Source organism: Bombina bombina, chromosome 7, assembly GCF_027579735.1.
Source record: "Bombina bombina isolate aBomBom1 chromosome 7, aBomBom1.pri, whole genome shotgun sequence".
Lineage (NCBI taxonomy): Eukaryota > Metazoa > Chordata > Amphibia > Anura > Bombinatoridae > Bombina > Bombina bombina.
Genome location: NC_069505.1, coordinates 319,447,698 through 319,458,157, shown reverse-complemented (window position 1 = coordinate 319,458,157; position 10,460 = coordinate 319,447,698).

Genomic DNA, 10,460 nt, shown 5'->3' with positions numbered 1-10,460 from the left:
ATCAATTTCTCTATCAGGAAGTATTTTTATGAACCATTTGTTGAAAAAATTCCTTATATCAGATTCCTTATCTATATTTGTGTCTTTTTGTTCCAACACACATTGGTTTTTCAGATAATTCCTGATTTCAGAGATAGTTGGCAGTGATCGCATTTTCCATTTCTTGCCGATCAGGTATCTGGGAGCTAGGATAGACAAAATTACCAGTTTTTCATTATCCTGGGGGCCACCTTCCGCCTTTAAGCCCAATATAATTTGAAACAATGATAAAGCCAATGGTGCAATTTTCAGTGTATTTTTGAGCCAAAATTCTATTTTATTTCCAAAACATGTGAATCAGATCCGCCGCCGGATAAGAACACTTAGGACATTTGTTAAATCCCTGGTTGCAAGCTCTAAGACCTCTCTCCTGGATGAAATATGCCCTACGTAGGAGTTTAAGATGTGCCTCTCGCCAGGTAGCTGAGAGTATAGTCTTTGCTACCTTATTTACTGATCCAGTGTTCCCTCTAAGGCCAGTTTTGTGTGCGGCCCAGCAGTGAAACAGTTAATAAGAGAACCATACCTTCCAGTCTGCATTGTGAAATGTTTGCTAATTGCAGGGTGTGGTTACTTGATTAACTGTTTCACTGCTGGGTCGCACACAAAACTGGTCTTAGAGGGAACAGATGACTGGAGAGTTTTTGATTCAATGTAGTTCTGAGGAATTAAAAGATTCCAAGTCAAAGCCATCTGTTCCAAGATAGGAACACCTTTACTGGTACCAAATATATGATAGCACGGGGCGATAGACATAGAGCTATTTTTAGTAAAAGTTAACCAATTTTCCAACTTTCCTAGGGTCCAACACCAGCCTGCTTCTTTGGTTAATTCAAGAGCAAAGTGCCTTATTTGCAAATACGCAAAGAAGTCTTTGTTAAAGAGATTAAATTCAGTTTTAAGTTCCTCAAAAGTTTTAACACATTTTCTGTCTTTATCTATTAAGTATATTATCCTATTTAAGCCACTATTGTGCCATCTACTAAAGACCGCCGAGTTTAAGCCTGCTTGAAATTTCGGATTTCCTATGAAAGGAAGATATTTCGAGGCTATGCTATTTATTGAGAGGAACTTGGTTAGTTTCCACCATGTAGAGCAGACAATTTTAAACAACTTTCCAATTTACTTCCATTAACAAAATATACTCTGTCTTTTTATATTTACACTTTTCGAGTCACCAGCTCTTACTGAGCATGTGCATAAATTCATAGTATATACTTTTATGCATTTGTGATTGGCTGATTTCTGTCACATGTTACAGGGGGAGTGGAAGTATAGATAACTTTGAAATTTGTCAGAAAATAATCCACATCTTAATTTAAATTGCTACTACGTGCTATTGCATTGTCTTCTTATCATGCATTTGTTGATTATGCATATCTTCTGTATTTACTAGTCCTTTAAGTGATAATTAATTAATTGGCTCCCAACATCATGTAATCCCAGGATAAGATCCAGGAAGATTGCCTGCATGTGATGCATTCAACATGAAAAGTAAAGATGAAACGTCTGAGGAAATATTTTTTTTCCCACTCTAAAGATAACCATCTCTGTGATTGATTGTCATTTCCATCGCTTATCCAACAACACGTGAAGCTGTTGCAACCTACTTTAAAGCTGTTGTGTTACTCTCATTGCTATGATATAATTGTATTTAAAGATGTAATATGTAGCATGTATGTTAATTGTATGTGTTTACCATGTGATTTCCTGTTTCTTAAATATTTATATTGAGATTCTTGATACATATGTTAATAAATGATATTGGGAGGGAAGATGGATTTTAAAGGGTCTTTTATGATTCAGATAGAGAATGCAATTTAAAAAAAAAATTCCAATTTATTTCTATTATCAAATTAGCATCATTCTCATGTTATTCTTTGTTGAAGAGATATCTAGATAGTGCACGTCTGGAGAACTACATGACAGGAAATAGTGCTGGCATCTAGTGCTCTTGCTAATGTATAACATTGTTGCAAAACTGCTGCTATATAGTGCTGCAGACACGTGCACACTTCTAAGCTTATGTTCCTGCTTTTCAACAAAGGATAACAAGCAAACATAGAAGATTTGATAACAGAAGTAAATTGGAAAGTTGTTTAAAATTGCATGCTTTATCTGAATCATGAAAGAAAATGCTTGGGTTTTATGTCCCTTTAAGCACCAGTTACATTTGTTTTAGTGCATTTTGTTTTTGAGTTAAAATTTCAATATAATTTATGCTGCTATAGTTTACGTTCTCAGATCCATTCAATATTAAACCACTTTTCAGGTGCTTGTAACTTGAGATTACGTGAACCAATTCCTTTGAAATCTGGTTTTGTGACTACAAATGTTGAATCCAATTTGTAGTTTTTAAGTGTAATTTTTTTTAACGTTTAACTTATATCTTAATGTTGAAATGAAAAAAACACTTCATCAGTCTTTATGAAATGTTTATTGTCTAATAGGTGCTTTCTTTGACTGAAAAAAAATGAGCTGTGGTTGCTGAGATATAAAGGTTTAAAAATATGCTTGAAAAATAAAAACCAAGACTTGCTCAGTAATAATTGGCAGCAGAGGTTTGTGGGAGTTGTAGTCCCATATTAATCTGTATAATGATTTACCCTTGAGGACAATGAGTACCTGCAGCAGTTTCTTTTAACACACACACACATATATATATATATATATATATATATATATACAGTTGGCCCTCGTTTTACAACGGTTCAATTTACACCATTTCAGAATAACAACCATTTTTTCCAGTCATGTGACTGCTATTGAAAAGCATTGAGAAGCAGTGCATTTATTAAAATAGCCAGTAGGTGGAGCTGTCCGCTTGTGTTGCAGCAAAGCCAATCAAGCTGAAATTAATCAGTTTAACCAGACCTGAGCTATAGAGCAGATTTCAAAGGAACAAGATCTTCCTGTCTATAAATCAGTCCAGATTGGAATGCATAGAAAGAACTGTTTGCAGAAAAATGCAAGTGAAGTCTGTGTTGTGTGATTATTTTATTAGGTTTATAATGCTGTTTAGCAAATGTTTTTGTTCATTTAACTTAGTTTAATTATATATTCTGTGTTGTGTGATTATTTGATACTGTTTATAATGCTGTTTAGCATTTAAAGTCTTCATTTCAAAGCTTCAAAAATAATGTATTAGGTGTTACTTATGACAATTTTGAGAGGGGCCTGGAACCTAACTCCATCACTTCCCGTTGACTTACATTATAAATTGGGTTTCAATTTACAACGGTTTCGATTTACAACCATTCCTTCTGGAACCTAACCCCGGCGTAAACTGAGGGCTACCTGTATATATATATATATATATATATATATATATATATATATATATATATATATATATGTATTTAAATGGAAGTTACACTACATGAACACTAGTCATTACACAAACACTACAAACACACCACATTTAGGGCCAGATTACAAGTGAAAGCGATATTTGCGCTCCACTGTGTAATAACAGAGCACGCTAATGTGCGCTGGTATTACAAATGCACAGCAATGCGAACACGACCACTCGTTCACATCGCTGGGAAGCATTGTGCTCACAAGAGCGCCCTTCCATAGACAGCATCAGAACTTCAGTGCCAGCGAAGGGGGTAAGCAGTGCAGTGATGGCAGCAAATATAAATATATATGCTGATATGTATATATGTGTGTTAATATGTGTATATACATATATTAACACATAAATATATATGTATATAAGCATATACATATAAACTTACTGGGAACACACAGTTCCCATAGACCGCAATGTAAAGGCACTTTTTCAGTGCGTTTTTTTTTTCTAACACCCCACTCCCACCAACCTTAACACCAAAATACTGCCTAGTGCAGTACTTTTCTTACAAAATAGAGATGCTGCAATCTTTATTTTTTAATAACCTACACTAGACAGTATTTCGGGGCCATTTGGGGCAGAGTTATAAAATTAACCAGAGATCTGATCTCTGGTTAATTTTATAAGCACTAATTGCTACTCGCGGTAGCAATAACCAGCCACTTGTAATGGCTGATTAATTATCGCGCGCCTGCAAAGGGGCAAATTTGCCTGTTTGCGGGTCGTGATAATTTAGCGCTCCACTTGTAATCTAGCCTATACTATACTATGCAAACACACCACACACACACAAACACACACACAGAAACATATACATTTTTACAATAAAAACCTAGAAATCAAATGACAAAATACTTAGCTACTGCTGGAATTTAAATTCTCAATCAAACATTAAACTTGCATGATTCAGATGGAACATCTCATTTTAAGACACTTTTAAAATTCATTGATATTTTAAAATAGACTTTGTTCCCTTTGTATCCTTCATTGAAAAACAATCTCTTGTCATTGGCTCACCAGCTAGATCCCAGTAGTGCATTGCTGCTCTAAGTGCTGACTTTAACTATGTCTTTAACCTATTTACATAGGGTTACACCCATAATAATATACAAGCAATAGTGTTCTAATAAAATGCCCTAACACAGAGGTCAACGCCCCATGATGACAAGTGTGCCGACTGTGGCACTCTAACTCATTTTCAACAACACTTGGAGTGGCGCACTCAGGCCTGACCACATCCCACATCCTTTGGTTCCACCACACTACATGATATGGAACCCAAAGCAACAGGTTGCAACTGGGGAGGCATTAGGGACTGACTGTTGAACTTTAGGGCAAGATGACTAAGACTTGAGGTCTGATGTGGCCGTAGGCTGACATGGATATTAGGCTAACACAATGGGGGGTAGTTATCAACGTGTCTACTTTACCTGCCTTCGCCGGCCCAATACGCCCGCCTAAGCTCTCCTCACATCGCCGCTGCGGACCTGCAAAAATTCGCCTAAGTTATCAAAAAAGCTGTCAAAAAGCCACGCACCAAGTATGGGGCGATGAGCAGCGGACTGTGAGAGTTATCACTCATCTGATCTCGCTGCTCTTCGGCTTTTTTACAGCTTTCTTGCTAGCCTGTCACTAAGCACCCACACTAAACTACACTGTTCTACCCCCTATACCAGCGCCCCCGTAGCCCCCCGCAACTAAATAAAGTTAGTAACCCCTAAACCGCCTAGACCCCGCCGCAACTCTTATAAATGTATTAACCCCTAAACCGCCGCTCCCGGACATCGCTGCAACCTACATTATACCTAGTAACCCCTATCCTGCCCCCCTTATACCGTCACCCTCTATAATAAAGTTATTAACCCCTATCCTGCTGATCCTGCACCTCGCCGCAACTTAATAAATAGTTTAACCCCTAAACCGCCGCTCCCTGACCCCGCCGCAAGTATATGTATTAACTCCTAAACCGCCGCTCCCGGACCCTGCCGCAACCTATATTAATTTTATTAACCCCTATCCTGCCCCCCCTACACCGTTGCCACCTATAATACATTTATTAACCCCTATCCTGCCCCCCACTACACCGCCGCCACTGTAATAAAATTATTAACCCCTAAACCTAAGTCTAACACTAACCCTAACACCCCCTAACTTAAATATTAATTAAATCTAAATAATATTTCTATTATGAACTAAATTAATCCTATTTAAAACTAAATACTTACCTGTAAAATAAACCCTAATATAGCTACAATATAAATAATAATTATATTGTAGCTATGTTAGGATTTATTTTTATTTTACAGGTAACTTTCAATTTATTTTAACTAGGTATTTAATAGCTTACCTAGCTAAAATAAAAACTAACCTAAGTTACAATTACACCTAACACTACACTATACTTTAATAAATTATTCCTATTTAAAACTAAATACTTACCTGTAAAATAAACCCTAAGATAGCTACAATGTAATTAATAATTACATTGTAGCTATTTTAGGAATTATATTTATTTTACAGGTAACTTTGTATTTATTTTAGCTAGTTAGAATAGTTATTAAATAGTTATTAACTATTTAATAACTACCTAGCTAAAAGAAATACAAAATTACCTGTAAAATAAATCCTAACCTAAGTTACAATTAAACCTAACACTACACTATCATTAAATTAATTAAATAAATTAACTACAAATAACTACAATTAAATACAATTATATAAACAAACTAAAGTACAAAAAATAAAAAAAGCTAAGTTACAAAAAACAAAAAAAATAAGTTACAAACATTTTAAAAATATTACAACAATTTTAAGCTACTTACACCTAATCTAGGCCCCATAATAAAATAACAAAGCCCCCCAAAATAAAAAAATGCCGTACCCTATTCTAAATTAAAAAAGTTCAAAGCTCTTTTACCTTACCACCCCTTAAAAGGGCCTTTCGTGGGGCATCCCCCAAAGAATTCAGCTCTTTTGCCTGTAAAAAAAAATACAACCCCCCCCCCAACATTAAAACCCACCACCCACATACACCTAATCTAACCCAAACCCCCCTTAAAATAACCTAACACTAATCCCCTGAAGATCATCCTACCTTGAGTCGTCTTCACTCAGCCGAGCAGCGATGGAACCAAAGAGGAGATCCGGAGCGGCAGAAGTTATCCTCCAAGGGGCGCTGAAGAAATCTTCCATCCGATGAAGTGATCCTCCAGTCGGCACTGAAGAAGTCTTCTATCCGGGCGATGTCATCTTCCAAGCGGGGTCTTCAATCTTCAATCTTCATCCCGCCGACGTGGAACATCCTTCCTTTCCGACGGACTACCGACGAATGAAGGCTCCTTTAAGGGACGTCATCCAAGATGGCATCCCTTCAATTCCGATTGGCTGATAGGATTCTATCAGCCAATCGGAATTAAGGTAGGAAAAATCTGATTGGCTGATTGAATCAGCCAATCAGATTGAGCTCGCATTCTATTGGCTGATCGGAACAGTCGGTAGTCCATCGGGAAAGAAGGATGTTCCGCGTCGGCGGGATGAAGATTGAAGACCCCGCTTGGAAGATGACATCGCCCGGATAGAAGACTTCTTCAGCGCCGCTTGGAAGATGAAATCGCCCGGATGGAAGACTTCTTCAGCGCCGACTGGAGGATCACTTCATCGGATGGAAGATTTCTTCAGCGCCCCTTGGAGGATAACTTCTGCCGCTCCGGATCTTCTCTTCGGTTCCATCGCTGCTCGGCTGAGTGAAGACGACTCAAGGTAGGATGATCTTCAGGGGATTAGTGTTAGGTTATTTTAAGGGGGGTTTGGGTTGGATTAGGGGTATGTGGGTGGTGGGTTTTAATGTTGTGGGGGGTTGTATTTTTCTTTTACAGGCAAAAGAGCAGTTTTCTTTGGGGCATGCCCCACAAAAGGCCCTTTTAAGGGCTGGTAAGGTAAAAGAGCTTTGAACTTTTTTAATGTAGAATAGGGTAGGGAATTTTTTTATTTTGGCGGGCTTTGTTATTTTATTAGGGGGCTTAGATTAGGTGTAAGTAGCTTAAAATTGTTGTAATATTTTTAAAATGTTTGTAACCTATTTTTTTTTTGTAACTTAGCTTTTTTTATCTTTTGTACTTTAGTTAGTTTATGTAATTGTATTTAATTGTAGTTATTTGCAGTTAATTTATTTAATTAATTTAATGATAGTGTAGTGTTAGGTTTAATTGTAACTTAGGTTAGGATTTATTTTAGAGGTAGTTTTGTATTTCTTTTAGCTAGGTAGTTATTAAATAGTTAATAACTATTTAATAACTATTCTAACTAGCTAAAATAAATACAAAGTTACCTGTAAAATAAATATAATTCCTAAAATAGCTACAATGTAATTATTAATTACATTGTAGCTATCTTAGGGTTTATTTTACAGGTAAGTATTTAGTTTTAAATAGGAATAATTTATTTAAGTATAGTGTAGTGTTAGGTGTAATTGTAACTTAGGTTAGTTTTTATTTTACAGGTAAATTTCTCTATATTTTAGCTAGGTAGCTATTAAATAGTTAATAACTATTTAATAGCTATTGTACCTAGTTAAAATAAATTGAAAGTTACCTGTAAAATAAAAATAAATCCTAAAATAGCTACAATATAATTATTAGTTATATTGTAGCTATATTAGGGTTTATTTTATAGGTAAGTATTTAGTTTTAAATAGGATTAATTTAGTTAATAATATAAATATTATTTAGATTTATTTAATTAATATTTAAGTTAGGGGGGTGTTAGGGTTAGTGTTAGACTTAGGTTTAGGGGTTAATAAATTTATTACAGTGGCGACGGTGTAGGGGGGGCAGATTAGGGGTTAATAAATTTCGGGAGCTGCGGTTTAGGGGTTAAACTATTTATTTAGTTGCGGCGAGGTGCGGGATCGGCAGGATAGGGGTTAATAACTTTATTATAGAGGGCAGCGGTATAGGGGGGCAGGATAGGGGTTACTAGGTATAATGTAGGTTGCGGCGGTGTCCGGGAGCGGTGGTTTAGGGGTTAATACATTTATTATAGTTGCGGCGGGGTCAGGGAGCGGCGGTTTAGGGGTTATAAATATATTTTCTTTATTTTGCCAACTTTATCTTTTGTATACAGTTTAAAAATAAAGAAAATATATTTATCAATCCTCAAGAGGCAGGTGAACAAAAAAAATGCCACATATTCTGACAAACTCCAAGCGTTGATTATGCAAGAATGGGCTGCCATCAGTCACATTATAGTACAGTCCTGACCACATTCTGACTGATGGCAGCCCATTCTTGTATAATCAACGCTTGGAGTTTGTCAGAATATGTGGCATTTTTTTTGTTCACCTGCCTCTTGAGGATTGACCACAAGTTCTCAATGGGATTAAGGTCAGGGGAGTTTCCTGGCTATGGACACAAAATTTCAATGTTTTGTTCCCCAAACCACTTAGTTATCACTTTTGCCTTATGGCAAGGTGCTCCATCATGCTGGAAAAGGCATTGTTCGTGACCAAACTGTTCTTGGATGGTTGGGAGAAGTTGCTCTTGGAGGATGTTTTGTACCATTCTTTATTCATGGCTGTGTTCTTAGGCAAAATTGTGAGTGAGCACACTCCCTTGGCAGAGAAGCAACTGCACACATGAATAGTCTCAGGGTGCTATACTGTTGGCATGACACAGGACTGATGGAAGCACTCACCTTTTCTTTTCCGGGCAAGGTTTTTTCCGGATTACCCAAAAAAATCGAAAAGGGAATTCATCAGAGAAAATGACTTTACTCCAGTCCTCAGCAGTCCACTCCCTGTACCTTTTGCAGAATATCAGTCTGTCCCTGATGTTTTTCCTGGAGAGAAGCGACTTCTTTGCTGCCATTCTTGACACCAGACCATCCCCCAAAAGTCTTTGCCTCACTATGCATGCAGATGCACTCACACCTGCCTGCTGCACTAGTGGTGTCCCAATTCCGCATCTGAATCAACGTTCTTGATGATCCAATAAATGGTTGATTTAGGTGCAATCTTAGTAGCAGCAATATCCTTGCCTGTGAATCCCTTTTTGTGCAAAGCAATGATGACTGCACATATTTCCTTGCTGGTAACATGGCTAACAGAGGAAGAACAATGATTTCAAGCACCACTCTCCTTTTAAAGCTTCCAGTCTGTTATTCTAACTCAATCAGCATGACAGAGTGGTCTCCAGCCTTGTCCTCGTCAACACTGACACCTGTGTTAACGAGAGACTCACTGACATGATGTCAGCTGGTCCTTTTGTGGCCATTCTCAAAACTTTTGGCCAGGACTGTATTACTTTGGCACACAGCTCTCAAAGACATTTGTCAGCCCCTGTTTTAACATATTAGATCATTTTCTTTTTGCACTTCTATATCCCTTTAAAAACATCAAAATTCCCCTCATTTTTTTTATAATATAGCATATAAAATATATTATTTTATGGGCATGTGTAATTTTGTAATTTCCATGCTTTTTAATGTTTGTTTGTATGTATGTGTATATATATATATATATATATATATATATATATATACACACACACACACACATATATGTATATATATATATATATATATATATATATATATCTCAAATCCAGATCTCTCAGTAAAACAGTAAAAGTAAATAAAATGTGTCTAATTAAGTAGCTTCAATATTTGTATTAGCTCAGTACTAGCTTTCAAATGAAATTCTATTCTAGGCTTCAGAACTTGAAGATAATGATCTACATAAATTGAAAAATGATATCAAAGGGAGACAATATTTGACTTTATATTCTCTTCCATCTGCAAGCACCCCTAAAGAGTAAACATGTCTTTGTATTTATACATTTTTAGAGGTTAAACTGGTATTACCTAGGAGTTGGTTAAAAGAACACATGCCAACTTGCAAAGTTGTCATCAGCCTTAAAGGACCAGTAAACACAGTATTTAAGGGATACAAAACACTTGTTGAGATTACTTGACTCAATACAGGTGGAGGAGGTAGACATTCTTCTTACTATAGATGTAACCTCATTATATTCTTGCATCCCACATGAACAGGGACTAGAAGCCTTAAAAT